Here is a 14,475-nt window from a genome sequence, read left to right as displayed (position 1 = left end):
CATAGAAATCAAGTTGGAATGGTGGGCATTGTGGTGCAGCAGGTTAAGTAGGCACTTGGGGGCCTGCATTCCATATGGGAGCACTGGTTCAAGTCCAGGCCTCTGATACAGCTTCCTGCTAATGTACCCTAGGAGACAAGAGATCTTGGCTTAAGTACTTGTTTGCTGCCAACTAAGTGGGAAACACGGATGGAGATCCTGTTTCTGACCCTGGCTTTGCCCAGCTTTGGATATTGCTGTCAAATGAGTCAGAGAAAAGGAAGAAAAATAAGACCCCTAAGGAGTGCAGATATCTTGATCTTTGTCTTCTGTAATCCCTGTTCTGATTTCTGATAGGTATAAACATGTCTGGACAGGCATCCTGATCTTGATTTTCTGTAAATCCCCTGTTCAAGTTTCCCATAAGTGTGATCTACAGTTCCTCAAGGATGGTTCTAAGTCAATAAACCCACCAATGCTGTAATGGTGAAGGCTTGATGGTGATGAACCTATAAATATTGTAAGAAGCTTAAACTGGATGCTCAGTCTTGGGAAGCAGTTCCACTGGGCCCATTGATGTTAATAAACTCCTCGTCCCCCACTCAGCCTCTAGTGCCTGTTTGAACTAAGGGGACTTCTAAAATCTAGCTTCTTGTAACCATCTCTCTCTCGATCTCTCAATCTCTCTCTCTCTCTGCTTCTCTCTCTGTCTGTCTTTCTTTGTCTCTGTCTCTATCTTTATCTCTCCCTATTTCTATCTCCCTATTTCTGTGTATATCCTGTTGTTCTGCCTTACAAGTTGAAGAAAATAAGTGAAAATTCTCATTCACAATAACTACCAAAACAATCAAATACCTCAGAATAAACTTAACCAAGGATATCAAAGATCGATACGATGAGAATTACAAAATCTTAATGAAAGAAATAGAAGAGGATACCAAAAAATGGAAAAATCTTCCATGTTCATGGAATGGAAGAATCAATATCATGAAAATACCCATTCTCCAAAGAGCAATTTATAGATTCAATGCAATATCAATCAAGATACCGAAGATGTTCTTCTCATATCTGGAAAAAAATGATCCTGAAGTTCATATTGAAGCACAGGAGACCTTGAATAGCTAAAGCAATCTTGTACAACAAAAACAAAGCCAGAGGCATCACAATACCAGATTTCAGGACATACTAGAGGGCAGTTATAATCAAAACAGCACGGTACTGGTACAGAAACAGATGGATAGACCAATGGAACAGATAGAAATACTAGAAATCAATCCAAACATCTATAGCCAACTTATATTTGATCAAGCATCTACAACCAATTGCTGGAGCAAGGGCAGTCTAATCAACAAATGGTGCTGGGAAAACTGGATCTCCACATGCAGAAGCATGAAGGAAGATCCCTACCTTACACCTTACAGAAAAATCCACTGAACGTGGATTAAATACCTAAACCTACTGCCCAACACCATCAAATTATTAGAGAACATTGGAGAAACCCTGCAAGATATAAGTACTGGAAAAGACTTCTTGGAAAAGATCCCAGAGGCACACGCAGTGAAAGCCAAAATTAATAACTGGGATTACATCAAATTGAGAAGTTTCTGTACTGCAAATGAATCAGTCAGGAAAGTGAAGAGGCAACTGACAGAACGGGAACAAATATTTGCAAATGTTGCAACTTATAAAGGATTAATAACCAGCAACAGTGGGTTAGTGTCCCTTTTTCCCCACATCCTCGCCAGCATCTGTTGTTGGTAGATTTCTGTTTGTGAGCCATTCTAACCGGGGTGAGGTGAAACCTCATTGTGCTTTTGATTTGCATTTCCCTGATTGCTAGTGACCTTGAACATTTTTTCATGTGCCTGTTGGCCATTTGGATTTCCTCTTTTGAAAAATGTCTATTGAAGTCCTTGGCCCATCTCTTAAGTGGGTTGTTGGTTTTGTTTTTGTGGAGTTTCTTGATCTCTTTGTAGATTCTGGTTATTAACCCTTTATCTGTTGCATAGTTTGCAAATATTTTTTCCCATTCTGTCGGTTGTCTCTTCACTCTCCTGACTGTATCTTTTGCAGTACAGAAACTTCTCAATTTGATGCAATCCCAATAGTTGATTTTGGCTTTGACTGTCTGTGCCTCCCGGGTCTTTTCCAGAAATTCTTTGCCTGTGCCAATATCTTGAAGGGTTTCTCCAATGTTCTCTAATAACTTAATGGTGTCAGGACGTAGATTTAGGTCTTTAATCCATGTTGAGTGGATTTTTGTGTAAGGTGTAAGGTAGGGGTCTTGCTTCATGCTTCTGCACGTGGAAATCCAGTTTTCCCAGCACCATTTATTGAATAGACTGTCCTTGCTCCAGGAATTAGTTTTAGATCCTTGATCAAATATAAGTTGGCTGTAGATGTTTGGGTTGATTTCTGGTGTTTCAATTCTGTTCCATTGGTCTATCCATCTGTTTCTGTACCAGTACCATGCTGTTTTGATTACAACTGATTGTTTTTGTAGCTATTGTGAATGGGATTGATCTTAGCAGTTCTTTCTCAGTCATGGCATTACTTGTGTATACAAAGGCTGTTGATTTTTGTGCATTGATTTTATATCCTGCCACTTTGCCAAACTCCTCTATGAGTTCCAATAGTCTCTTAGTAGAGTTCTTTGGATCCTCTAAGTACAGAATCATATCGTCTGCAAAGAGGGATAGTTTGACTTCTTCCTTCTTGATTGTTGAGAATGCAAACTGGTCAAGCCACTATGGAAATCAGTCTGGAGATTCCTCAGAAACCTGAATATAACCCTACCGTTCGACCCAGCCATCCCACTCCTTGGAATTTACCCAAAGGAGTTTAAATTGATAAACAAAAAAGCGGTCTGCACCCTAATGTTTATTGCAGCACAATTCACAATAGCCAAGACCTGGAACCAACCTAAATGCCCATCAATGGTAGACTGGATAAAGAAATTATGGGATATGTATTCTTTAGAATACTATACCGCAGTAAGAAACAACGAAATCCAGTCATTTGCAACAAAATGGAGGAATCTGGAACACATCATGCTGAGTGAAGTAAGCCAGTCCCAAAGGGACAAATACCATATGTTCTCCCTGATCGGTGACAACTGACTCAACACCAAAAAGGAAACCTCCTGAAGTGAAATGGACATTATGAGAAATGGTGACTTGATCAGCATAGCCCTGACTGCTAATGGACAACTTAATACATTATCCCTCATAGTATTTTTTTTTGTCTGTTCTACTTAATATGACTGGCTTAATTCTGTAATTATCACACAGTTATTCTTAAGTGTTGAAAATTAACTGAAATGTGATCCCTGTTAAACATAAAAGTGGGAATAAGAGAGGGAAGAGATGTATAATTTGGGGCATGCTCGGGCTGACTTGCCCCAATTGGTAGAGTTGGAAACATACCAGGGGATTCCAATTCAATCCCATCAAGGTGGCATGTGCCAATGCCATCTCACTACTCCAAGTGATCAATTTCAGTTCACAATTGATCATAATGAAAGGACTAAGAGTCAAAGGGAGCACATAAACAAGTCTAGTATCTGCTAACACTAACCGATAGAATAAATAAAGGGGAGAGTGATCCAACATGGGAAGTGAGATACTCAGCAGACTCATAGAATGGCGGATGTCCTAAATAGCACTCTGGCCTCAGAATCAGCCCTAAAGGCATTCGGATCTGGCTGAAAAGCCCATGAGAGTATTTCAGGCATGGAAAGCCAAGACACTCTGGCAAAAAGATCTCTGTGAGTGAGATCCCAGTGGAAAGAACAGGTCTTCAAAGAGGGAGGTGCCTTTCTCTGAAGGGAGGAGAGAACCTCCACTTTGACTATGACCTTGTCTAAACAAGATAAGAGTCGGAGAACTCAAGGGGCTTCCATAGCCTTGGAAACTCATGACTGGTGCATAGGGAGATTATTGATGCCATAAACAGGAGTGTCAATTTGTAAAGTCAACAACAGGAGTCACTGTGCACTTACTCCTCATGTAGGATCTCTGTCCTTAATGTGCTGTACACTGAGGCTTAATGCTATAACGAGTACTCAAACAGTATATTTCACTTTGTGTTTCTATGGGGGTGCAAACTGTTGAAATCTTTACTTAATGTATACTAAACTGATCTTCTGTAAAAAAAAAAAAAGAAATTATCAATTCCCAACTTGACTCTCACTGGGATTAAACATGACAATAGGTCTGATCTGATTTCATCATCATTTAAAAAAAAATCATCTATTATTTTTCACTTTATGTTTCTGTGTGGGAACAAACTGTTGAAATCCTTACTTAAGGTATACTAAGCTGATCTTCTGTATATTAAGATAATCGAAAATGAATCTTGATGTGAATGGAAGGGGAGAGGGAGTGGGAAAGGGGAGGGTTGTGGGTGGGAGGGACGGTATGGGGGGGAAAGCCATTGTAACCCATGAGTCGTACTTTGGAAATTTATATTCATTAAATAAAAGATAAAAAAAGGATTAATAACCAGAATCTACAAAGAGATCAAGAAACTCCACAACAACAAACAAACAACCCACTTAAGAGATGGGCCAAGGACCCCAATAGACATTTTTCAAAAGAGGAAATCCAAATGGCCAAAAGACACATGAAAAAATGTTCAAGATCACTAGCAATCAGGGAAATGCAAGCAAAACCACAATGAGGTGTCTTGTCACCACGGTTAGAATGGCTTACATACAGAAATCAATTAAGTCTCGGGAGCCAAGATGGCGGAATAGTGACGGCGCGCACCGATAGTCCGGGAAAATTTAGTTTAATAAAAGGGGAGTTACGGTAGCCTCAGAAAAAAGAACCAGGAAAATATTGCAGAGGAAACCCTTCTGGATTGAGTGGTCGTGAATCGGAGGACCTCCTGGGAGAACAAGGTCGCCCACCGCGCGGAAGCTGAGCCGCGGGACCAGGCCGCGGAAGCCAAGCCGCGGGACCAAGCCGCGCAAGCCGAACCGCGGGACCGAGCTGCGCAAGCCGAGCCGCGGGACCGAGCCGCTGGAACGCGAGGTGAGCCGAACCTCAATAGCCCGAGACACTGGCAGGCAAGCGGAGAGAGGAGACTAGAGGGAACGACCCATGGGGGGGGGGAGGGACTTCACCAGGCTAACTGGAAGAGAGAGAGAGGAAAAAAAAAAGGTGACTGGTACGGACACGGGTTTCTGTCTCTCCGCTCACCACTCAAGGGCGAGCAAGACAAAGAGCAGGCACCATCTTGGACATACGTCATAAGCAGAGCGACCTCAGGTCTGCACCGGCCCTGAGCCTAGCAGAAAAACCTGACCCTGGGCGGGGCAAATTAACAGGAGATTAGGACCTAGTAAATTTGTGGTGCTACTGAACTGAGACTGTGAAAAAAGAGACGGTGGGGGAGAGAATTCACGTGAGCACTCTCCAGAGACGCTACAATTCCGTAACTTTGGCAACCCAGTGGGAGACTGAAGGAGAATTTGAGCCCACTCTGAGGGCCGAACAGATTCCCTGTGTGGTCCTCGGGAAAGAGCTTCCGATCTCTGGCTCCTGTGGGTATATCATTTGCCTGCTAACTACCTCCAACTTCATTCAGCTGTGCAGAATAACTTCCCTTTTGAATCAAAAAAAAAAAAAAAGAAAGAGAGAGAGAGAGAGGTTTACCACGCCTAACCTGGGAGTGTCACCTTTGGCACACCAAACAGAGCTCTCAGGCCACACCCATCTCAAGCCCTAAGGCTCCATCAAAAACAGATAGTCCACTTAATCTAGAGTCATAGTACAACAAGAAAAAGCACCACAGTGCAGAAACCAAATATCTCCAATATGCCAAATAACAAACGCAAAAACCGAGGTAATAAAAACAAGGAAGTCACCATGACGCCCCCAAATGAAAAAGACACCCCAATTCAAGATTATGAGGATGATGATATAGAAGAAATGCAAGAAGCAGATCTCAAAAAATTGATAAGAACATTAAGAAGTTCTCAAAAACAAATTCTTGAACTACAGAAATCCTTAATGGACAAGATAGAAAATCTCTCTCGTGAAAATGAAATATTAAGGAGGAATCAAAATGAAACGAAACAACTAGTACAACAGGAAAAAGGGATAGTGACTGAAGTGAAGAATTCAATAGATCAAATGAAAAACACAATAGAGAGCCTTACAAACAGAATGGGTGAAGCAGAAGAGAGAATATTGGACTTAGAAGACAGAGAACAGGAAAGGATACAATCAGACCAAAGAAAAGAAGAGGAAATTAGGAATCTAAAACATATTGTCGGGAATCTTCAGGATACTATTAAAAAACCCAACATTCGGGTTCTAGGAGTTCCTGAAGGCATGGAGAGGGAGAAAGGATTAGAAGGCCTTTTTAGTGAGATATTAGCAGAAAATTTCCCAGGTTTGGAGAAGGACAGAGACATCCTAGTACAGGAAGCTCACAGAACCCCTAATAAACACGACCACGTAATTGTAATTATGACACATTGTAATTAAACTCTCCACAGTGAAACATAAAGAAAAGATCCTAAAATGTGCAAGAGAGAAACGTCAGATTACTCTCAGAGGATCTCCAATCAGACTCACAGCTGACTTCTCATCAGAAACTCTACAAGCTAGGAGGGAATGGCGAGATATAGACCAGGTACTAAGAGAGAAAAACTGCCAGCCCAGAATATTATATCCTGCAAAGCTATCATTTGTGAATGAAGGTGAAATAAAGACTTTTCATAGCAAACAGAAATTGAAAGAATTTGTTGCCACTCGTCCAGCCCTGCAAAAGATGCTTAAAGATGTGTTACACACAGAAACAAAGAAACACGGTCATCAATATGAAAGAAGGTAAAGGAAGGAAAACAAGGAAGGAAAGCTCACAGCAAAAGATCACAGGGAATTCAAAGCATATTTTAGAACTTATCTTTGGCAAATGGCAGGGCAAAGTTACCACTTATCATTAGTCACATTGAACGTGAATGGCCTGAACTGTCCAGTTAAAAGACACCGATTGGCTGATTGGGTTAAGGAACAAAACCCATCTATTTGCTGCTTACAAGAAACTCATCTTTTCAACAAAGATCCATACAGACTGAAAGTGAAAGGCTGGAAAAAGATATACCATGCCAACAGAAATGAAAAAAGAGCAGGCGTAGCCATCTTAATTTCAGACAATATAAACTTTACCACAAAAACCGTTAAGAGAGACAAAGAGGGACACTACATAATGATTAAGGGATCAATTCAACAGGAAGATATAACAATTATCAATGTATATGCACCTAACTACAGGGCACCAGTTTATCTAAAAGATTTGTTAACGGACTTAAAGGGAGACTTAGACCCCAATACAATAGTACTGGGGGACTTCAATACTCCACTCTCAGAAATAGACAGATCAATAGGACAGAAGATCAATGAGGATACAGTAGATTTAAACGACACTATAGCCCAAATGGATCTAACAGATATATACAGAACTTTCAATCCTACAGCTAAAGATTTTACATTCTTCTCAGCAGTACATGGAACCTTCTCTAGGATTGACCACATACTAGGCCATAAAGCAAGTCTCAGCAAATTCAAAAGAATTAGAATCATACCATGCAGCTTCTCAGACCATAAAGGAATGAAGTTGGAAATTAGCAACTCAGGAATCCCTAGAGCATACGCAAACACATGGAGATTGAACAACATGCTCCTGAATGAACAATGGGTCATAGAAGAAATCAAAAGAGAAATCAAAAACTTTCTGGAAGTAAATGAGGATAACAGCACAACATACCAAAACTTATGGGACGCAGCAAAAGCAGTGTTAAGAGGAAAGTTTATATCAATAGGTGCCTACATCAAGAAATTGGAAAGGCACCAAATAGATGAGCTTTCAATTCATCTCAAGGATCTAGAAAACCTACAGCAAACCAGACCCAAATCTAGTAGGAGAAGAGAAATAATTAAAATCAGAGAAGAAATCAACAGGATTGAATCAAGAAAAACACTACAAAAAATCAGCCAAACGAGGAGCTGGTTTTTTGAAAAAATAAACAAAATTGACACCCCATTGGCCCAACTAACGAAAAAAAGAAGAGAAAAGACCCAAATCAATAAAATCAGAGATGAAAAAGGAAACGTAACAACAGACACCACAGAAATAAAAAGAATCATCAGAAATTACGACAAGGACTTGTATGCCAGCAAACAGGGAAACCTATCAGAAATGGATAGATTCCTGGACACATGCAACCTACCTAAATTGAACCAGGAAGACATCGAAAACCTAAACAGACCCATAACTGAGACAGAAATTGAAACAGTAATAAAGGCCCTCCCAACAAAGAAAAGCCCAGGACCAGATGGATTCACTGCTGAATTCTACCAGACATTTAAAGAAGAACTAACTCCAATTCTTCTCAAACTATTCAGAACAATTGAAGAAGAGGGAATCCTCCCAAATTCTTTCTATGAAGCCAGCATCACCTTAATTCCGAAGCCGGAAAAAGATGCAGCACTGAAAGAGAATTACAGACCAATATCCCTGATGAACATAGATGCAAAAATCCTCAATAAAATTCTCGCCAATAGAATGCAACAACACATCAGAAAGATCATCCACCCAGACCAAGTGGGATTTATCCCTGGTATGCAGGGATGGTTTAATGTGCACAAGACAATCAATGTGATACACCACATTAACAGACTGCAGAAGAAAAACCATATGATTATCTCAATAGATGCCGAGAAAGCATTTGATAAAATACAACACCCGTTCATGATGAAAACTCTAAGCAAACTGGGTTTGGAAGGAACATTCCTCAATACAATAAAAGCAATCTATGAAAAAACCACAGCCAACATCCTATTGAATGGGGAAAAGTTGGAAGCATTTCCACTGAGATCTGGTACCAGACAGGGATGTCCACTCTCACCACTGCTATTCAATATAGTTCTGGAGGTTCTAGCCAGAGCTATTAGGCAAGAAAAAGAAATTAAAGGGATACAAATTGGGAAGGAAGAACTCAAACTATCCCTCTTTGCAGATGACATGATTCTTTATTTAGGGGACCCAAAGAACTCTACTAAGAGACTATTGGAACTCATAGAAGATTTTGGCAAAGTAGCAGGGTAGAAAATCAATGCACAAAAATCAACAGCCTTTGTATACACAGACAATGCCGTGGCTGAGGAAGAACTTCTAAGATCAATCCCATTCACAATAGCTACAAAAACAATCAAATACCTTGGAATAAACTTAACCAAGGACGTTAAAGATCTCTACGATGAAAATTACAAAACCTTAAAGAAAGAAATAGAAGAGGATACCAAAAAATGGAAAAATCTTCCATGCTCATGGATTGGAAGAATCAATATCATCAAAATGTCCATTCTCCCAAAAGCAATTTATAAATTCAATGCAATACCAATCAAGATACCGAAGACCTTCTTCTCAGATCTGGAAAAATTGGTGCTGAAATTTATATGGAGGCACAAGAGACCTCGAATAGCTAAAGCAATCTTGTACAACAAAAACAAAGCCGGAGGCATCACAATACCAGATTTCAGGACATACTACAGGGCAGTTGTAATCAAAACAGCATGGTACTGGTACAGAAACAGATGGATAGACCAATGGAACAGAATTGAAACACCAGAAATCAACCCAATCATCTACAGCCAACTTATATTTGATCAAGGATCTAAAACGAATTCCTGGAGCAAGTACAGTCTATTCAATAAATGGTGCTGGGAAAACTGGATTTCCACGTGCAGAAGCATGAAGCAAGACCCCTACCTTACGCCTTACACAAAAATCCACTCAACATGGATTAAAGACCTAAATCTACGACCTGACACCATCAAGTTACTAGAGAACATTGGAGAAACCCTTCAAGATATTGGCACAGGCAAAGAGTTTCTGGAAAAGACCCGGGAGGCACAGGCAGTCAAAGCCAAAATGAACTATTGGGATTGCATCAAATTGAGAAGTTTCTGTACTGCAAAAGATACAGTCAGGAGAGTGAAGAGACAACCGACAGAATGGGAAAAAATATTTGCAAACTATGCAACAGATAAAGGGTTAATAACCAGAATCTACAAAGAGATCAAGAAACTCCACAAAAACAAAACCAACAACCCACTTAAGAGATGGGCCAAGGACTTCAATAGACATTTTTCAAAAGAGGAAATCCAAATGGCCAACAGGCACATGAAAAAATGTTCAAGGTCACTAACAATCAGGGAAATGCAAATCAAAACCACAATGAGGTTTCACCTCACCCCGGTTAGAATGGCTCACATACAGAAATCTACCAACAACAGATGCTGGCGAGGATGTGGGGAAAAAGGGACACTAACCCACTGTTGGTGGGAATGCAAACTGGTCAAGCCACTATGGAAATCAGTCTGGAGATTCCTCAGAAACCTGAATATAACCCTACCATTCGACCCAGCCATCCCACTCCTTGGAATTTACCCAAAGGAGTTTAAATTGATAAACAAAAAAGCGGTCTGCACCCTAATGTTTATTGCAGCACAATTCACAATAGCCAAGACCTGGAACCAACCTAAATGCCCATCAACGGTAGACTGGATAAAGAAATTATGGGATATGTATTCTTTAGAGTACTATACCGCAGTAAGAAACAACGAAATCCAGTCATTTGCAACAAAATGGAGGAATCTGGAACACATCATGCTGAGTGAAGTAAGCCAGTCCCAAAGGGACAAATACCATATGTTCTCCCTGATCGGTGACAACTGACTCAACACCAAAAAGGAAACCTCCTGAAGTGAAATGGACACTATGAGAAATGGTGACTTGATCACCATAGCTCTGACTGCTAATGGACAACTTAATACATTATCCCTCATAGTATTTTTTTTTGTCTGTTCTACTTAATATGACTGGTTTAATTCTGTAATTATCACACAGTTATTCTTAAGTGTTGAAAATTAACTGAAATGTGATCCCTGTTAAACATAAGAGTGGGAATAAGAGAGGGAAGAGATGTATAATTTGGGACATGCTCAAGCTGACTTGCCCCAAATGGTAGAGTTAAAAACATACCAGGGGATTCCAATTCAATCCCATCAAGGTGGCATGTGCCAATGCCATCTCACTACTCCAAGTGATCAATTTCAGTTCACAATTGATCATAATGAAAGGACTAAGAGTCAAAGGGAGCACATAAACAAGTCTAGTATCTGCTAACACCAACCGATAGAATAAATAAAGGGGAGAGTGATCCAACATGGGAAGTGAGATACTCAGCAGACTCATAGAATGGCGGATGTCCTAAATAGCACTCTGGCCTCAGAATCAGCCCTAAAGGCATTCGGATCTGGCTGAAAAGCCCATGAGAGTATTTCAGGCATGGAAAGCCAAGACACTCTGGCAAAAAGATCTCTGTGAGTGAGATCCCAGTGGAAAGAACAGGTCTTCAAAGAGGGAGGTGCCTTTCTCTGAAGGGAGGAGAGAACCTCCACTTTGACTATGACCGTGTCTAAACAAGATAAGAGTCGGAGAACTCAAGGGGCTTCCATAGCCTTGGAAACTCATAACTGGTGCATAGGGAGATTACTGATGCCATAAACAGGAGTGTCAATTGGTAAAGTCAACAACAGGAGTCACTGTGCACTTACTCCTCATGTAGGATCTCGGTCCTTAACGTGCTGTACACTGAGGCTTAATGCTATAACGAGTACTCAAACAGTATATTTCACTTTGTGTTTCTATGGGGGTGCAAACGACTGAAATCTTTACTTAATGTACACTAAACTGATCTTCTGTAAAAAAAAAAAAGAAAGAAATTTTCAATTCCCAACTTGACTCTCACTGGGATTAAACATGACAATAGGTCTGATCTGATTTCATCATCATTTAAAAAAAATCATCTATTATTTTTCACTTTATGTTTCTGTGTGGGAGCAAACTGTTGAAATCCTTACTTAAGGTATACTAAGCTGATCTTCTGTATATTAAGATAATCGAAAATGAATCTTGATGTGAATGGAAGGGGAGAGGGAGTGGGAAAGGGGAGGGTTGTGGGTGGGAGGGACGGTATGGGGGGGGAAGCCATTGTAACCCATGAGTCGTACTTTGGAAATTTATATTCATTAAATAAAAGATAAAAAAAAAATTGGCAAACAAAAAAGCGGTCTGCAGCCTAATGTTTATTGCAGCTCAATTCACAATAGCTAAGACCTGGAACCGACCTAAATGCCCATCAACGGTAGACTGGATAAAGAAATTATGGGATATGTACTCTTTAGAATACTATACCGCAGTAAGAAACAACGAAATCCAGTCATTTGCAACAAAATGGAGGAATCTGGAACACATCATGCTGAGTGAAATAAGCCAGTCCCAAAGGGACAAATACCATATGTTCTCCCTGATCGGTGACAACTGACTCAACACCAAAAAGGAAACCTCCTGAAGTGAAACGGACACTATGGGAAACGGTGACTTGATCAGCATGGACCTGACTGTTAATGAACAACTTAATACATTATCCCTCTTAATAGTTTTTTTTATCTGTTCTACTTAATATGACTGGGTTAATTCTGTAATTAATACACAGTTATTCTTAAGTGTTAAAAATTAACTGAAATGTGATCCCTGTTAAACATAAGAGTGGGAATAAGAGAGGGAAGAGATGTATAATTTGGGACATGCTCAAGCTGACTTGCCCCAAATGGTAGAGTTAAAAACATACCAGGGGATTCCAATTCAATCCCATCAAGGTGGCATGTACCAATGCCATCTCACTATTCCAAGTGATCAATTTCAGTTCACAATTGATCATAATGAAAGGACTAAGAGTCAAAGGGAGCACATAAACAAGTCTAGTACCTGCTAACACTAACTGATAGAATAAATAAGGGGGACAGTGATCCAACATGGGAAGTGAGATACTCAGCAGACTCATAGAATGGCGGATGTCCTAAATAGCACTCTGGCCTCAGAATCAGCCCTAAAGGCATTCGGATCTGGCTGAAAAGCCCATGAGAGTATTTCAGGCATGGAAAGCCAAGACACTCTGGCAAAAGATCTCTGCGAGTGAGATCCCAGTGGAAGGAACAGGTCTTCAAAGAAGGAGGTACCTTTCTCTGAAGGGAGGAGAGAACCTCCACTTTGACTATGACCTTGTCTAAACAAGATAAGAATCGGAGAACTCAGAGGGCTTCCATAGCCTTGGAAACTCATGACCGGAGGATAGGGAGACTACTGATGCCATAGACAGGAGTGTCAATTGGTAAAGTCAACAACAGGAGTCACTGTGCACTTACTCCTCATGTAGGATCTCTGTCCTTAATGTGCTGTGTATTGAGATTTAATGCTATAACGAGTACTCAAACAATATATTTCACTTTGTGTTTTTATGGGGGTGCAAACTGTTGAAATCTTTATTTAATGCATACTAAACTGATCCTCTGTAAAAAAAAAAAAAAGAAATTATCAACTCCCAACTTGACTCTCACTGGGATTAAACATGACAATAGGTCTGATCTGATTTCATCATCATTTAAAAAAATCATCTATTATTTTTCACTTTATGTTTCTGTGTGATAGCAAACTGTTGAAATACTTACTTAATGTATACTAAGCTGATCTTCTGTATATTAAGATAATTGAAAATGAATCTTGATGTGAATGGAAGGGGAGAGGGAGTGGGAAAGGGGAGGGTAGTGGGGGGGAGGGACGGTATGTGGGGGAAGCCATTGTAATCCATAAGTCGTACTTTGGAAATTTATATTCATTAAATAAAAGTTAAAAAAAAAGGAAATCAATTAACAACAGATGCTGGCGAGGATGTGGGGAAAAAGGGACACTAACCCACTGTTGGTGGGAATGAAAGCTGGTAAAGCCACTGTGTAAGATAGTTTGGAGATTGCTCAGAAACCTGAATATAGCCCTACCATACAACGCAGCTATTCCATTCCTTGGAATTTACCCAAAGGAAATTACATTGGCAAATAAAATAGCTGTTTGCACCTCAATGTTTATTGCAGCTCAATTCACAATAGCTAAGACATGGAAGCAACCTAAATGCCCATCAACAGTAGACTGGATAAAGAAATTATGGGATATGTACTCTATAGAATACTATACAGCTGTAAAAACTATGAAATCCAGTCATTTGCAACAAAATGGAGGAATCTGGAAAACATCATGCTGAGTGAAATAAGCCAGTCCCAAAGGGACAAATATCATATGTTCTCCCTGATTGGCGACAACTAACTGAGCACTTAACAGCAAACCTGTTGAAGTGAAATGAACACTATGAAAAACAATGACTTGATCAGCCCTTGTTCGGACTGTTGAGGAACAACTTATTATTTTATTCCTTTTATTTTTTCAGATTTTTTTGTATTTTTATTTAAAAATTAAAGTATTAGCAAACAATATCACATTAAAGATGAATCTATGGGTTAAGGCTTTGGTGTACTGGTTTAAGATGCCACTTGGGACACACACATCTCATATTGGAATGCCTGGGAT

This window comes from Oryctolagus cuniculus, chromosome 7, assembly GCF_964237555.1.
Source record: "Oryctolagus cuniculus chromosome 7, mOryCun1.1, whole genome shotgun sequence".
Classification (NCBI taxonomy): Eukaryota; Metazoa; Chordata; class Mammalia; order Lagomorpha; family Leporidae; genus Oryctolagus; species Oryctolagus cuniculus.
Note: the sequence above shows the minus strand (reverse complement) of the source record.